An 18,053-nucleotide genomic window follows, 5' to 3' on the forward strand; every position below is an offset into this window, starting at 1 on the left:
CCAGGGGTCTGGTGTCTAGTAAGAAACCTGTCTTCACTTTCAAAGATGGCGCTTTCAACTCTCTTGTCTTTCAAAGGCAAGGTGACAAAGTCCAGGTCCTCACAGTAAGGGAGAAGGAAAAAGGTGTGAGGCCTTTTATAAAAGGCCTGAATGCTCTCTTAGGAGGTCCCTAAACCAGCCTGCCAGGAACTCGCTCTCACAGCTCTATCCCTTAGAGGTCCATCTCTTAATAATACACTTAGAATTAATATTTTCCCCCACCCACAGAATCACTTTCACGATGAGGATACATTCATGCCTCTCTCGAGCCATGAAAACTAAATCTGGAGAGAATGGAGAAAATAAGAACGTGACATCTGTTTTCCTGGGCAGATACATGCTACAGATGGGACTGGCTGAAGAACTGCATGCTGGGAAGATAAAACTTCTCCCCCAAGGAACTGGATGGAAGCACTGTCCCTCCTGGTCTCCACTTCCAAAATGGGCTACTGTCCCTTGGGTCCCATCTCTGTTCCCAACAGGCATGACATCTCCCTATACCCACAGCCTCTGAATGTTCTACGGCGCATGTAAACGCCTTTGGAAAGTGACACATTTCCCTGAGTGAATCGAGTCTCACTGGCATATGATCATCTATACTACAGCAGTGACTCAATGTCAGGTCTGTGTTGGCCTCTGTCCAGTGTGGAGGTGGGGTTGGTTATGCAGCAAGCACAAGGCGGTTCGTGTCTACACAGCTTAACTTCCATGAGCCGTTGGCATCTATGGGTTTAGAGCAGAGGCTCTGGGATGGTTTGGATTACTGAACTGGAATTTTAACAAGTCCCCCGTGAGAAACACTGTGAGTGACAAGGGTGGTGAGACTCTACCATCACCCTGGACCTAAGAAGTGGCAGACAGTGAAGGTAACACCAGGTCACACTGGAAAACAAATAAACCAAAAACAAAGCGCGTGTCTGGGGACAGGAAGAAATGTGGAAATCCGAAAGGACTCCGTGTCAGGCGAGTGTTGCTTCCTCAAGAGATTTTTTTTATTCACGCTACATCTTCTGCCTTTTTGTTTTTCCAGCTGAGAGGTTAACAGGAGGAAGCCCAGACAAGCCCTCCATCTGCAGAGAACGTTCGGCATCGAATAGTAACCGCACTTCAAGCTTTTATTTTCTTTGGAGAGAGATAAAACATTTTCTTTTCATATCAATCCAACTACTGCGCATGCCTAAAATAATTTGCTGGCAGTGCTACAGTCACAGATGCTCTGAGTCAGGCAGGACTTTCCTTTTGTCGTTAATTTAATGAATGGTGACTTCTACTGAGGGTCATGTGGGAGTACCGGCTTGGCTCTCTGAAATTATCGTAAGAAAATGGGATCAAATACCTAATCCCAGATCTCTCTGTAACAATAAGAAGTGTGAGTGGTGCTTGTATATGTTTATATGTATGTGTGTGTGTGTTTGTGTGTGCTTATGTATATGTGTGTTTGTGTGGGTATGTATTTGTGTGTTTAAGTGTGTGTGTGTGTATGTGTGGTCTTTGTGTATGTGTATTTGAATATGTATGTGTGTGTGATGCTTGTGTTTATATGCATGTGTATATGTATTTGTATACATGTATGTATGTGTTTGTGTGTGCTTGTATGTGTGTTTGTGTATGTTTAAATGTGTATGTATATATGTGAGGTATTTGTGTGTATGTGTGTATTTGTATATATCTGTGTATTTGAGTGTGTTATCTATCACAATCAATCACTGAGGTTCTTAGAAGCAAAATAGCCCCAAGTAAAATTCTATTGTCTCTGTTGCTGGTTGTAGGTCACGCACAGAGATAACATGCTCTAACACAGAAATCTCTGGAGCTTTTCCTAATGAAGTGTTAGAGAAACTTCTGTTGATTCTTTCAAGATCTCTTTGAGGCATTCCCTTACTGACACCTGTTCAGACCTCACCAGCCATCCGAGGCTCGCAACCCAGCAGCCTCCACTGGGCAGTGAGGTCTGGTTAGAGCAGGAGGCTCTGCCACAACAAATCTGCCACAGCATGCCCTAGCTGCGACCCTCTGTCTGGCTTTCCTGAATTGCAGGACCCAGCGCCTCTAGCCTATTTCATCTTTGTTTTCCATGACCTGGATGCTGGCCTTGACCCCAATATTTTGTTTCCTCCTTAGTGTCTCTGACTATGGGCATCCCAGGAAGAACACTCCTCATTGTAGCCTTCACTTCTCTGACTTGATCAATTCAAGTCCATCAAAAATCCTGTTCTCATCCACTATTCCCTGTCTTCAGCATCTGAAGTCAGAAACACACTCATCCAACCCCCTGCTCTCAGATGCAGTGGAATAGCTGGAGGTTGGGGGGAGGGGAATGACAAAAGACACCCCCCACCCCCCACTTAGTGATTGAGGTAAACTACTTAAGAACTAGAAAGCACAGGAAACAAACAAGAACTTCCTGGGTTAAACTGGTAAAGACTTGCTTTGGGTGGGATGATGCTTCTGAATATATATGAACTTTTTTCACAGTTGAGACCAAATACCTAATAGAAGCCACTCAATACCCAAGACACAACTCACATATCAAATCATTCCCAAGAAGGAGGAGAGGGCCCTGGTCCTGGAAAGGCTTGATGCAGCAATGTAGGGGATTATCAGGACAGAGAAGTGGGAGGGGGCTGATTGGGGACCAGGCAGAGGGAAGAGGGCTTATGGGACTTAGGGGGAGGGGAGAACCAGGAAAGGGGAAATCATTTGGAATATAAACAAAGAATATAGAAAATAATAAATAGATGGATGATAGATAGATAAATAGATAGATAGATAGATAGATAGATAGATAGATAGATAGATAGATAGATAAAAAGAAAGGAAGAGTGTTAGCTCATGGTTTCAGGGGATTTCAGTCCAGTATGGTGGAGTTCACAGTAGCAGAGCATGGCTGGAGGCTTTCCTGTCTTGGCAGACCAGGAAGCGGAGAACAGGAATGGAAGCAGTTAGCTGTTAGAATCCTCAGAGGCTTATCCCTACTGGTCTACATCTGACAGCTAGCGTCATGTTCCCCAGGTTCCAAAACCTCTCAAACAGCACCGCAAGCAGGGACCAAATTCCCAAACACTTGTGCCTGTGAGGGACATTTTACATACAAACCATAATACTGAAAATGGTAAATTCACCAAAAATAAATGGGCAAGTCACACATTCACCGAACATGCATCTAATGAGCTCTTTCAGAAAGTAAGATACACCAACGAATAAAGACATAGCCCTTTATAGAATTTACACTCGAGTGCTTTGGCAGGGGCACAGGAAACAATGCACATGCAAAGTAAGTGCATATATTTATAGCATATTTGTTGGATAGCAAATCTTCTTGTGAAAGAAAAAGGAGGTGTAGGAAGAGTTTAAGGGGGCAAAACAGGGAGTGCTGTGGAGAGGTGTGGATTGCAATTTAAAGAGCCAGGTCAGGGAGGCTTCACCACAGAGGTGAGGGAGTAGGCCAAGGTATCTGGGGGAACAGCATTCCAGGCAGCTGTAGAAAAGGAGCTGACACACAGGAGCCCAGTTCATCCTGTTCTCCTTTGCAATCTCAGTGGGGACCCTTCATTCCTTCCATGCCTCAGTAAAGAACATCAAGGCTTCCAAGAATTTCCCTCCTTCCATTCTTCCTGATACTTCACATGTTGATGGACCTGACTTTCCAGCTACAGCACTGTGTCCTGAAATGAAAATGACATCCAGCCAGGAAGAGAGGAAAAGCCCTGGACTGAAGCTCTCCAGCATCGGCTATGTAGCGGGTCTCCAAGGAGACTCTTCAGACATCTCTTTGAGGTTAGATATATAGATCAATAGTAAAGCAAATATTTACCACACACAAGAACCTGGATTCTATCCCCTGTGCTGGAAGGGAAATAGGGCATCTGTTAACATATTGATGGCCTATGTGACCAAAGCCTTTGGTTCCATTTCGGAAGCATTTTCTCCAATTGATTTCATATGATATTTGTTGATGTGACCAAATACCTGAGAAGCTTCCACCTCAAGAGGGAAAGGTTTCTTCTAGCCCAGGATTCTGAGGATGCAATCCAACCCGGTAGAAAGGCATCGACGGAGCATGAGGTATCTGGTCACATTTTATCAAAGGTCAGAAAGCAGAGAAAGATGGATGCTGGCACTGAGTTGGCTTTCTCCTTTCTTATCTATTCCATCCTGCAGGACCTAGCTATTCGGGGAGCCAAGGATGACCTAGAATGTAAGAGAGAAATGGGCGGGAAAGACAGGGCGAGACCAAGCAGCAGGAGTGCATGAAAAGGTCTGTTTATTAACGAGAGGAAAGTCTAGTTTTAAGCACACCGTAAAAACAAACAAACAAACAAAAACAAAAAACAAAAAAAAAAGATAAGGAGAGGCTGGAGGAGAGAGATTTGAGGCACAGAAGAAAGGGAGGACGTCTGGTGCGGATGCTGGCGACAGGCTGGCAGCAGCTTGAGGCATCTTATGGCTTTTCTGGAATGCTGGTTCTTCTCTAACAACCTCAGGTGTTTATCTAAGATAAGGACCAGTTGGTCCCCACAATCATCCTTGTAAAAGAGGCTTCTAACAAGGGGTCAGCAAAAGGGGATTCTCAAAGTGGGGGCTGTTGAAAGTCTGGTTTCCCACAGTTTGGTCTCCCACACTTATCGTCCTTTATTCATTCAGTCTGGACCTTGGTTGCTGAGAAGGTGTCACCCACATCCAGTGTGAGTCTTCAGATGACTTCTCTGGAAACATCCTCCCAGACACACCAAGAGGCGGTGTGTCCTAGGTGTCTCCTGAGACATCAAGTTGGCAGTGGTGGCTATCAGAAGGTTCTTGTAAACTGAAATGCGTATACTGCGGAGAAAGGTAAGATATATCCACTCAGGCCTCTGGCTAAGTCTATGAGAGGAAGGAAGACAGATGTTGACAGGGCAGGGGGGTGGGGGGAGGATAGAAAGGAGGCCGAGAAGCCTAAGGTGCAGCGCCAGAACGTGCCCCTGGGGATTTGACGAGACCGCTTCATTTTGCTGCAGGCTCAGGGAGGCTCAACACTCAAAGACACTCTTAATACAATCTGCCAAGTGAGAGACACCAGCCACACCCAGGACCTGACATTGCTGCACCGTTACCTTAGAAATAGAGCTGCATGCTTTGATTTTCACCATATGGAAGACGTTCAGAAAGCAGACGGTAGATCCAAGTTACAACTTTACCTGCCCCAGTTCTTGGTGAGCTGTTACCATCTAGCTGTGCATAGGCTTTCAAAGACCACAGCAAGCAAATTTACCCAACCAGAGTCACCTTGCTTCCTTAGCCGTGTGAGATGAAATTGTAATTTGTGTAGCTGAAGTAGGGAGCCCCAGTCTTTTCCTCGGGGTTTGGCTTTCTTGATTGGCATATGGTTTATTTCCGTGCTTCATCCTGAAAGTGTTGCTGCTTTCCTCTGCAGGATGTGCTTCAGTATAACGAGGCCACAAGCACAGACAGATACCCATCCTCTTGTGGTCTTCTCTTAGATGCTGTATCACTGGTGCTGACAAGGATGGCTGACAAGGGATTTTTGACCAGGATAACAGAGAGGAAGCCCCATGACCCTAGTCACCAGGGGTAGGTAATACTCATGCAAAACACAAAAACTAAAATCCAGAAACAGCTCGTGAATCACACCTGACTTGCCTATTGTCGTCTTATATGTCATGTGGGATAACCAATACTATCTATATTTTTTAAATGATTTTCTAAAAATAAGAAATTGGTGATAAGTGAATATTATTTATAATTCAAATTTCAATTTCCATAAACACTTTGACTGGGCCATAGTCATCCCACCTGCTTACATGCTGTTGGTGGTAGCTTTTGTACTATATGACAGAGTCTGGTTGATATTATAAGATTACGTAGCCAACAAATTCTCCGGCTGGCTGGCAAACAAATTCTAGCAGTTGCCTAGCACACATGAGGCTCTTGGCTTAATCCTAGAACCCAAAGGAAGAAAACAAAATCTAAATTTAAAAAAACGTAATATATTTACTTTTTTTTTTGAGGTGCTAGAATTCAAACCAGAGCTTCATTCACAGTAAGCAAGACCCTGTCGCTGAGCGCCACCCTAGTTCTAAAGTCTAAAGTATTTACTCTTTGACTATTTCTAAAGGTTTTGCTGGCCCTTGAACTGCACAGTGGAGAGAATTGCTGGACACAATCGAAAGCAAGAAAAGACCATCCAGGTGATCTGTGGGACCCCTGCTGTCCCCTCCATCTGAAACTCAGGTGACACCAGACAAGCCGTCTTGAGAATAGATCGGAGTAGACACACTGTGTATGCTGTTCAGAGGCCCAGAAGGGGACAACTCACATGCTGGCAGATAAGGGTATGTCAGCACCTTACAGAGACTAACCCTACTTAGATTTTTTACTAATGCTCTTAATGTTTTAATATCTGTATGGTTTTCTATTAAATTAAAAAGAAGAGGGTATATGTATGCGTCCATTCATATGTGTACTCGTGTGTGTGTGTGTGTGTGTGTGTGTGTGTGTGTGTGTGTGTGCAGGTATATGTGAATGTATGTGCATGTGAAGACTGTAGATCAACCTAGCTATCTTCCTTCACTGTTCTCCACTAAGATTTTTTTTTGGTTTGGTTTGGTTTGATTTGGTTTGATTTGATTTGGTTTGGTTTGGTTTGGTTTGGTTTGGTTGGGGGGTGCACTTGTTTGTCTTTTTTGTTGTTGGTGGTGATGTTTTCTTGAGACCAAGTCAGACTTTGTAGCCCTAGTTGGCCTGGTACTGGCTATGTAGATCAGGCTGGCCTCACAGAATTCTGTCTGCTTCTGCCTCCTGAGTGCTGAGGTTAAAGGTAGGTTCCACCGACACACAGGATCTTCCTGTCTCCTCCTGCCTATTATCAGGAATACAAGCACATAGCACCCACCTAGCTTTTTCTTGAGTTCTGGGGATTGAACTCAGGTCCTTATGCTTGCCCGGCAAACATTTACTAATTATCTTATAAGCCCTGTTCTCCTATTACCTTGAAATGTTCCTTTAAATCCATTTTTCCATGTATCGACCACCTTCACTCTCCGGTCCTAGGTCCTGATGGCTGAAGCAGGGTGGCATTTCCTTCAGTGTTGGCTCATTATTTTGCTCCTGGAATTGCAAATCCAAGGATCAAATGATTGAGTGTGTATACTACATAGGGGAGAGAATTCCCCCCAGAGGTGCCTTGGAACAAAGGAATTCAAATAACTTCAAAACTGCATCACACAATCTGGACAGATGGGATGCCCGATTGTTTGATTCTGTCTGCAGAACAGAGGAAGGAAATCTTTTAAAATGAGATTATGTTCTTTCCCCCAGTTCTTATTATGAAACATTCCTGAAGTGAGCTTTAAATATCTCAGCCCTTTTCAGGCTGATGAATGAGATTCTGCAGGCAGGAGCATTGCAGGGAAGTGGCTCCATTGTGCAGAGTCTGAGAGGCCAAGGCTGGATGAATACTGGATCCCTGGGGGCCTTTGGGTGAAGAATCAAGCTCTGAAGCACAGCTGTGTGTGTTAGGAAGGGACTGGTGTCTTTAAAAAGCTATTGTGCCCCATAAATACATTAATTAAAGAGTCCCTTTTCCCCCAAAAGACATTCATTGAAGTGAATAAAAAAGTCTTTGGCATTCTTTGCCCAACAAGAAAATGATTGACAACCAGCTACTGTATGGAGAGGAAAAATTATCCTGGAAATGACGAGAGTCTCTTCAAAATAAAGTCATGCAATAGCTCTTTATAATTCGTTTCTAGGCAGACATTTTAAATTATTTTATTTTTATTTGTGTGTGTGTGTGTGTGTGTGTGTGTGTGAGAGAGAGAGAGAGAGAGAGAGAGAGAGACATGAGTGTGGTGCCCACAGAGGCCAGAAGAGGGGGCTAGAGCTCCCTGAGTTGAAGCTACAGGGTGTTGTGCGCCACTTAGATGGGTGCTAGGAACTGTACTTGGTCCTTCTGCAGAGAGCAGTAAGTGTTCTTAACCACGGGGCCGTCCCTCTAGCCCATCTATGCAGAATTTTCTGAAAAGGAACAGCAACCAACAAAACAGTAGGAATATAAAGTCTCACCAGTGGTCTCTAGTTTTTATAGTTTTTATAGTCTGAAATGTCCCCTGCAGGTGCATGCATTTAAATACCAACTGGTGATGCTGTTTGAGGACATTGTGGAACATTGAGGCAAGAGGGTTTCCTGGCAGAAGGAGTTACTAGATCTTTGAAGGTATCTGCCTCCAGTTTTATCCTGTGTGCAGTGCCTCCTGGTCTTCCACCACCTTGCCAGTCTCTGTCACATCTTCTTCTGTCTTCTTCTGTCATTACCTGAAAGCTCTCTGAAACCATGAGCCAAAATGAACTTTCCCTCCCTTGTTTACACCAGGGATTCTGGTCATGCCAATCTAAAAGGAACAAATGCACTAGCTAAACAGCTTGTCCAGGTGGGTGAGATGGCCAAGGGGCATTGGGCATGTGGGTTGTTCAACTCCTCTGAGTCCCAGATCCCATGCTTTCCTGACACTGCCATTAAGAAGTCTCGTGATAACCTGAATTTTCCTGACTTTCTGCTCCCACTCTGCCATCTCTGCAAACAGTACTCTCAGCCATCGACTCACTGAGCCAGAACTTGGGATCCTTCTCCACTTCTACCTTTTCTCCTGGGCCTTTCATTCAATTTACCAGTAAACTCTGAGGACTGCACCTCCCACTGAGATCCACTACCAGACTATTATATATATATAATATAATATAATATAATATAATATATATGTAGACTATATATATTATATAATATGTTATTATAATATATAATATATCGATATAGTATATAGATATAGTATATGGATATAGTATATATAGTATTATATGTACAATATATATACTATAATTGCTGTTATATCCCAGGCAAAGGGACCCTAACCTCCCCTCTGCACTAAGGCAGTATCTCCTATGTGAGCTTCCTTCTTCTGGCCTTCTGGTCCATCTCTAGAGTCATCACTATTGTGTTAACAATATGTCATTATTGTTCTTTAAGATCCTCTTGACCTCTCACAGCCTTTAGTATCTGTGTCAAGCTCTTTGGTACAACATACAAACCCTGCATCAACTAATCAGGCCATTTCTATAGCTTCATCTCAGTTTAGATTTTCTTAGTCCATGTTCTAGATGCATCTATGTCCAACAGTCTTTATGCTGGATAGTGTTGGGTCATCTTGACGAAAGCAAGAGTTACCTGAAAGGAGGGAACCTCAATTGAAAAGCTGCCTCCACAAGATCCAGCTGAAGGGCATGTTCTTAAGTGATTGATGGGAGAGGGCCCAGCCCATGGTGGGTGGGGCCATCCCTGGGCTTGAGGTCCTGGGTTCTATGAGGAAACAGGCTGGAAAGCAAACCAATAAGCAGCACTCCTCCACGACCTCTGCACCAGCTCCCGCCTCCAGATTCCTCCTGTTTCAGTTCTTGTCCTGACTTCCTTCAGTGATGACCAGTGATGTGGAAATGTAAGCCAAATAAATATTTCCTCTCCAACTTGTTTTTTTGGTCATGGTATTTCACTGCAGCAACAGAAACCCTAACTAAGACGGTCTTCAAACACTTTCATTCCTTCCTACTTCTGCACTCACGCTCTCAGTTCCCTGTGCCAGGAAAGCTCACCTACCACACTCTAGCTTTACAGCCCATCATTTTTTATACATAGTACATTCCCACCATCCACTTTTTCATTTTCATTGTTGAGGGCTAAATTAACTGTCCACATTGGAGTCCAGTGTGGCCCCCAATAATACCCTTCTCCTCTATCAAAGTTCTAAATGCAGAGAAGACTAACTAGGTATCACCTTTATTATTGACAAAATTAGTGTCATATATATTTCTTAAAACAAGCATTATCTTAATACTAAGCCTTGATTCAAAGACACTTATGCCCAGCCACAGAGAGTGCTGTATTGAGGCAACGGCCCAGATGAAGGGCCTGAAGCTTCACGTAGGTCCTCGTCCCCCCACCCCCGTGTTCCCTATGCCCTCCCTGTAAGAGAAGAGGCATCATGGGAGCACAAGCCGTGCATGACTCTGAGATGTTTTCGTTTCCACATCCCACTGACTAAGGACAGAACACGTTGGACATGATTTACTAGCTAATGGGAACAATCACCATGTAGGACTCAGAGATGTTTTATTACCACATCCCACTGGCTAAGGATGGTACACGTTGGACACGACTGACTGGCTACCGTGGGAATTTCAACATCATGAAAGCCAACGCCGTGGGCTAGACTGGACGTGCCACACATGGAAGACCCTGTCCCAGAGAACACTGTCCTTCTCCTTTCTCAAAAATCTGTCCTCACAGGGAAGTCACCCAGCTGAGGATAACTTTTCCTTTTTTTTCAACATTTTAAAGACAAAAAGCCTCTGTCTGGTTCAGACTCTTCCATGACTTCAGGGTGAAATAGTTTACATTCATGGCACTATAACTTTTACTCCTAGGTGACGGAAAGGACACTGGGACATTAAGTTTGATCTTGTTTCAAAACCATTACAGCTTCACTTAAAGGGTCACTCGTCCGAAGAGAATGAAGCAAACCCCATATGATATATATGTGTTACGGATCCTTGTGCAGGCCGTCTGAGACAGTAACGTGACTGGTACTTGCTGTCCTCTCTAGCTCTGTGTAATCTCACGCTACCATTTACATCCTTTGCAAAGGGTGATATTTAAGCTTGAGATCCTTCTGAGAACGAGGAAGAAAGCACTCACATATAGGACAGGCAGCCCGCAGGGGACATCTAACCTACCCTGATTGAGGACAGCAGGAACAGCGTTATTAATATGTAAGTCATAGCCCAAATGAAACCACTGCCATTCCCAGGACAGAGCCAAGCACAGCCAGGCTCTGAGCCCTTCCCCACTATAAGGGAACCAGAATTATCAGGGAAGCATCCCCAGTCTCTGCTACTGAGAAATCCCAAAAAAGGCTTCAGGGCTGGGCCCAGGTGTCAATGTGCAGAAATGTATTTATGATGGTGTATTTGAACATAAATCCTCAAAGTACTACCACTGGCCCACCATGCTGCACATGCCGATCTAACTACTCAGTGTCCTTTAGCATCTGCTGCCTTTCAATGAAGACTTGATATTAATGATGATCTACCACTTTACCTAGCTGTCCAATAGAGGAAGAGAAACTCTGTGTGTGTGTGTGTGTGTGTGTGTGTGTGTGTGTATGCATGTGAGTGTGTATGTGTGTGTGTGTGTGTGTGTGTGTGTGTGTGTGTTGGTATGATTATCTGAGATTTTTCCATGGAGCCTTGCCCCTAAAACAATATTATAATGGTATTCTCTCTCTCTCTCTCTCTCTCTCTCTCTCTCTCTCTCTCTCTCTCACACACACACACACACACACACACACAGAGAGAGAGAGAGAGAGAGAGAGAGAGAGAGAGAGAGAGAGAGAGGCAAGGATGCGGCTGTCACCCCTCCCAGGCAGTCTGTGTTGACTGCAGTCGTCACTTCAGTAGGTGTCTGTTTGGTAAATGAATAAGCAGATGGCAATGTACAGGGAAACAGAAATGGCATCCGCCTCCAGAGCTGTAATGTGAGGCTCGATCCTCCAACTGTGAATTTTATGAATTTCCTGCTGCCTGCTAGGTCCCTGCCTTTCTTACTGGAGCCTGGAATCATGGAGGCTAGAACTCGGAAGGTAAGGAAACAGTGCCTGAAATGGGGGTGGGGATAGCGGGGGTGGGGGTGGTGGAGGATGGGTAGGGTAGGGGGTAGGGTGGGGGGGAGTCGGGGAGCTGAAGACAGGCAGTGCAAGGTTTCCGGACCCTGAATGTTCTCTCTTCCAGAGTGGGAGGGTGTTTCCCCTTAAGTCCCCCTTAAGTCCCCCTTAAGTCCCCTTAAGTCCTCATGGGCACATTGCCCATGAGAAAATCTAGAAGCTTCCTCATCTTCTAGAACCTCTTCTGAAAAAACTCCCTTCCGTGTGCGCAAGGGTAGGAAAAGAGACCACCTCGCCTCGTCCCACAGCATGTTTGGAACGAGAAAAGAAAGAATCTACCATTGCAGTCACAGGCCTGCTTCAACAGCGGTGTCAAATGCTGTCTTGTTGGTCATCTCTGTCTACAAGAGAACTGGGCTGGGCGACCTCACAGAGGCCCCGCCCATCCCCTTATACAGGAGCCTCCAGGTGGGCGTGTAGCCAACGCCCTTTTGTTCTTCTGGGCCCCAGAGAACCATGTCAAACCCAAGCTCTGCCTGTTCCCTCTGACACCGAAAAGGAGAAGGTCACATGTCACCTGAGCCAGAGCCTCAAAATCCTACCCGATCCTGGATGCTTCTTCCCTGCCAAGAGGTTCTGGACTTAGAGGCTCCTGCTGTCCTCCCTGGGAAGCTCGGGGGGCTTGGGCCAGGCATGGGGGAAGTCTTTTCATTCTTTACTTCTTCTTCTGGACATAGCCACAGCAGTGGCTATGTGTTTACCAATGCTATTTTTAAAGACCTCTAGGGAAGAGGTTTGCCAGCAACCAGCTAGGGCGGGCTGTGAACAGAAATGATTTCACGTGGCCTGGGCTCAGAACAAAGGGGCGGCCGGGCCTGTTCTCACCGCTCCCACCTGCGGCCCTGACCGAGCACCTCAGACTGTAATTACCTCTGCCAGTTGAGCATGTTTCCGAAACCTGTGGCTTCCCCCACAGCTGGGATGGCTGCCAGGCCCGAGTTTCTCGGGACTGACCCTGAACATCTTGGGCTGTTTCTACAGCACTTGATGAGTTATGGGAGTCACGGTCCAATTAGAAAATGGCCAAGGAAAAGAATGAACGGAAGAGACAAGAAAGCCGGCTAAGGATGCCAGTCAGGCAAGCAGTTAAACATCCTGACTCTAAAAAAGATGCCAACACAAAATCTCAATTTATAAAAGTTGAATGGCCTAGAAGGGAGGCAGTTCTATTCACTGTAATAAGTGAATGATTTCATCTCACAAAAAAAAAAAAAAGAAAGAAAGAAAAAGAAAAAAGAAAGAAAAAAATTTATCAGAAGTCTCTTTCCATTTGGTTTCTCCTCCAGTAATTTTGAAATAGGACCAAGCTGTCAGAAACCTGATTTACATACAACGTTTTCGGCTCTTGTCTGGTGGGGAACAGGCTATTACTGGATTCTGAAACTAGCTGCTTAAGCTCAGAAAACACCAAATGCTTTTGTGGCTGAAGATAATAAGGAGTGCTCATTTGGCATGAACTATAAACAACTCATTAAAGGACTTCCAACACCTTTTTAAAAAATAAAGAAAACAATACAGTCCGTGAGACAAGATGAAAACAAACCTAACTCTAGGTTTCCGGTCACCAGGCAACCTCTGCACAGCACAGAGCCGGTGGGGATGGTGTCCCCGGCTCCCTCTTCTTCAGCCACAGAGCAAGTTGAAGAGCTCGGGTTGGGGGTCCCCACAGCTTCCCATCTGGTTGATCTTAAATACGAAATCACATTATTGAGGAATGATTGACATCTTCGGGGGCTGGAGAGAAGGCTCAGCAGCTGAGAGACCTTGCCGCTCCTGCAGGGGACCTGGGTTCAGTTCTCAGCACTCACACTGGGTGCCTCACAATGACCTGTAACTCCAGTTTCAGGGGATCAGACTCTCTCCTGACCCCTGCAGATACCAGGCATGCACTGTGGCATGCACTGGAGCCTCACTTCTACACACAAAAAAATAAAAAATAAAAAATATGCATATTGTTTTTTTAAAACCTACCTATTTGATATTTAGATCACTATATCACAATGCACATAGATAAATATGTGCCTATGACGTCCTACCATCAAGTCCATAAGCATATCTGTCACCTTCTAAGGTTTCCTCCCAACCCTTTATTATGATTTATGGTGTATGCTCACAGGTATGTGTGCCTGTGCTCGTGTGTATGTGTATGTGTGTGTGGTGTGTGTTTGTGTGTGTGTGTGTAAGGGTACTCAACAGCTCCACTCTTAGGAAAACATAAATATCCAGCACAGCACACAGTCCTGTGCCCCACCTTCCATCTTGATTTCTTTCCTAGGTTTGAGTCGCCTATGGCCAACTACAATTTGAGAATATTAAATGGAACTTCTAGAAATAAGTAATTCATAAGTTCTCAATAACCGTTTTATAGTGTGCTGTCACACTCAAGCTGTTGTTATTAAATCTCACTCTGGCTAGTTTATAAATGTAGCTTTATCAGAGGTTTCTGTGTATTCGAGAAAGCCTACTTAGGGTCTGAGAGTAAGTGGGGTTTCATGTGTCCACAGGAGGGTATGTCCAGCAGACTTGAGGAGACCAGAACACAGCTAGGTCCAAGCACCAGACTGGAAGGTATATATCTAGAACTTACTTTGTTACAGAGCGGAAACTTTGTGCCATTTACCTATGACCTCCCTGAAGCCCCCAGTGACCACCATTCCACTCTCTAGTTCTGCGGATTTGAGTTGCTGTGACTGATTCCACATATAACCAACACCCTTTTTTTGCAATCTTATATCTAAGGCAAAGTTTGAGTCTGGCATAGGTTCAGGAAGCAGTCCACAGTCTTCATGTGTTCTTGTTTCTGGTTACTTTCTTTTCTATGCCTGGTCGATGTTGTACAAGCCTAGGACCACACTTTTAGATCAAGTGACTCCAGCCTCTCTGGTGTCCTCTCCCTGGGTTCTAGCTCAACTTCCCCTTCCTCTATTGGCCCTACAGCCTGCAAGCTCCTAGAGCATTGACCCAAGGAAGCATATAGTCACCATTTGCTGAGATACAGGAATAGATTGTGGCTGGGTGTGGTGGCTTCTCTCGGAGTGTTCCTGTGTTCCTGTGGGGTAGTAAAACCTTCAGGAAGAGGAATGGACTCTAGCTGGAATATTAGCTATCAGGAGGCAGAGGAGGTATTAGAAAGGATCGGGATTGACATCAAAGTGAAGCACATACAAAGCTAGACCAAGTGCTTTGGGGTAGACCAGTTGTTCAAGTTACACCACTGTTGCAGTTGCAAGACTTCCCTTCAGCCTCTTTGACTTGGCTTTACCTTGATAACACTCCAGATTGTATGACGGGGACTTGGAGATAGAGAGTGAGGGCTTCACTCAACAGAAAATCTAAATACAGGTCTGAGAGAAACATCTGGGCAGAGAAGTCCTCTGCAGGAGCCAGACTGGACCATGCGTATCCCTATTCCTCACTATCTTGCAAGTATCCTGGATGTGTAGTATTAAGATCCACGAGGAATGAGTCACTGGTGACATCATCTCCATCCTTGCCTGAAGAACCAGTTTCACCCGCCCACTGCCTCCACTTGTCACCTACTAGGTTCAGGCCCAGGCTTTACTGTCAACTTGAAACAAACTAGGGTAATTGGGGAGGAGAGAGCTTCAATTAAGAACACCTTCATCAGATTGGCCTGGAGGCAAGCCTGTGGGACACTTTCTTGTTTAATGATTGTTGTAGAAGAGCACAGCCCACTGTGGGTGGAAACACACCTACACAGGTTGTGGAAAAGCAAGCTGAAGGAGCAACAGAAAGCAAGCCAGTGAGCAGCATTCCTCCATGGCTTCCGCCTCCAGGGTCCCACCTTGAGTTCCTTCCCAACTTCCTTCTCTTCTAGGGGACCCAAGCTCAGTTCTCAGTGCGCATGTCAGCTGGCTCACAACCACTGTTTCTCCAGCTCCAGGGAGAGGGTGTTATAAGGCGGGAGGCCCCTTTCGGTCTCTATAGGCATCGACACACACTTGGCATATATTCACACTGACACACATATGCATAAATTAAAAAGTAAAACCTATAAAAGAACAAAATCAAATATTTGTAATGTAAAAACCAACAGTCGAATATGGGTTTCAGGTACAGTCTTTGCTGGAAAAGAAACATATTTTTTTCTCTGCTGATTCATCTCCTACTCTGGTACCTAATCCTGCCTCAAAAGAATGGGTGAACACTCATCTGCTATGCTTGGAGATGGTGCCTCAATCATCCTTACAACGTCACCTGATCCATTGGCTCTGTCCCCACCTCCATGCTGCCAGCCTCCCTCTTGCCAAAGCAGTGGTCATGTCCCATCCTTTGCCCTGCCTGGTCTACCAGAAGTACTTTCCAAGCCTGACTCCCATCCTTCTGGGTCTCCCTTCCTCTCTCAGCTGATCCTCCTGTCTTTGCTCTCCTCTGAGGTTCCCAGGGTCTTCTCTTGAGTTCCCCGCGTGCTGAAAACAATGGCTGTGTCTTGGGTATTTTCCAACATCTCTAGTTAGTCTATATGTAAGCTTATGTCATCCAACCTGAATTTGACCTATCTGTTCTGGTATCTGATAGATGTCAAAAGCTCACCATTTTCTAAACCAAACCCCTTATCTCTTGCCATGAAACCTGCTCTGCTCACAACTGTGACTTTCTTGGGGAAGGACTCTTCATCCATCTACTTTTTCAGAACCAAAGTGTCAGGGCTTTATTTCCAAACCTTACCTCCAACTCTGGCTAATTCTTTCTGTTCTACTAGATGTCACCTGACCATACCTGTCACCTCTACCACTAGCAGCTTCTGGTCAATGTCATGGTCCAACCCTCCATTATCCCTTACCCAGAATACTGCAATGGTCTCTTGTTTATTTAATTTTTTTTAATTGTGGAAAATGTACATAATAGAATTTACTATTGAATTTTTAAAAAATCTTTGTGCGTGAGTGCAGGTATCCACGAGCACATTGCACATGTAGGGGTCAGAAACTAAATAACCTCAAGTCTTGGTCCCTGCCTTCTACCTTCTCTGAGGTAGGGTCATGTTCTTCCTACACCAGATTACCTGGCCCATAAGCTTTCCCCAGATATCTGCCTTCTGTCTCAGTCGGAGCGCTGGAGTTGCTGCTGCCTCTGGCTCTCTGGGTTCTGATGATCTGAGCTCAGGCCCTAGAGCCATCTTCCCAGCCTGCTCTAACAGATACTCTTGTAGCGTAAGGCTCAGTCACAGTGTTGTGCAATCACAGCGATCCCCAGAGCCTCTCCCCTCTTCCCAACAGAAACTGTGTTCATTGGGTGTTGCCTCACACCCTCCCCTCTCCTAGACCCCAGTTAACCTTTTACATTTTCTCCCTATGAATTTATCCGACCTAGGGACCTTGTGTGACCGGAAGTATCTAGTATCTATCTGTCCTGTTGTGTCTGGCTTTTGTCACTTGACTCAATGTGCAAGGTCTCTTGGCCTCATCCCTACACATTCCACAAAAATCCCTACCGACAATGTCGATTGAATCATCTCACACCTCGCATTCTCCGGTGGATTCTCAACTTCGTATCGATATGAAATTTCGTCTCTGCTGTGAGGCCTTATGCAGTCATCCCTCCTACATCCCTGATTTTGTTCATCTCCTGTTACTTTCCCAGAACCCTCTGCTTCATCCACAGTGATCTCCTTGCCTTGTTCAAATACGTGAGACACATTCTTACCTCAGGGCCTCTGCGCTGGCTGACGGCTCTACCTGAAGCACTGTTCCTCTAGATAATTCCTAAAATCGGCTCAAATGTCCCCTGACTGGCCTCTATAAAATCCTAACGCCATACTTCCCCCTGACTCCATAACTTCTCCCATGTAACTCTTCCCAAGCATTCATTATTTGGAAAGCGCATAACAAGGTATACAATGTACTTGTTATCTCTGTTTATTGTCTCACTATGTACTTTAGTGCAGGCTCTATAAACATAGGAACTTTATCTGATATATGCTCGGCTCTAATCTAAATGCCAAGAACTAGCTGTGTCCAACTTGAAGTAGGCATTTAATAAGTGTTTGTTGGGTGACTTATTAATGGCATGAAATAGTTGGTTTAACCCATCAAGCAGTTGCCACCCAGGTATCCAGTGCGATCACCCAGGGTTGTTCTTAAACTCTGATTTCACAGCTCCCTCCAAACAACAAAGAGACTAGACTGTGGACAACCTTTCTTTTCTTTTCAACTTCTTAGGTTTTCCCAATTCACAGTGAAGGTTAAACCCAGTGATTGACACAAACACATTCCCCCAAAGACA

The 18,053-nt window shown here is 45.0% G+C and overlaps 1 long non-coding RNA gene across 1 annotated transcript; it reads right to left on the reverse strand.

Moving 5' to 3' along the window:
- Positions 1-3,237: 3,237 nt before the first annotated feature.
- On the reverse strand, positions 3,238-12,542 carry LOC127665139 (uncharacterized). Its single transcript, XR_007973319.1, has 3 exons — positions 12,350-12,542; positions 7,028-7,146; positions 3,238-3,704 (listed from the first exon to the last, which is right to left on the reverse strand). It is a non-coding gene; the product is annotated as an uncharacterized LOC127665139 (long non-coding RNA).
- Between the last annotated feature and the right edge of the window lie 5,511 nt (positions 12,543-18,053).

This window comes from Apodemus sylvaticus, chromosome 14 (assembly GCF_947179515.1).
Source record: "Apodemus sylvaticus chromosome 14, mApoSyl1.1, whole genome shotgun sequence".
NCBI lineage: Eukaryota > Metazoa > Chordata > Mammalia > Rodentia > Muridae > Apodemus > Apodemus sylvaticus.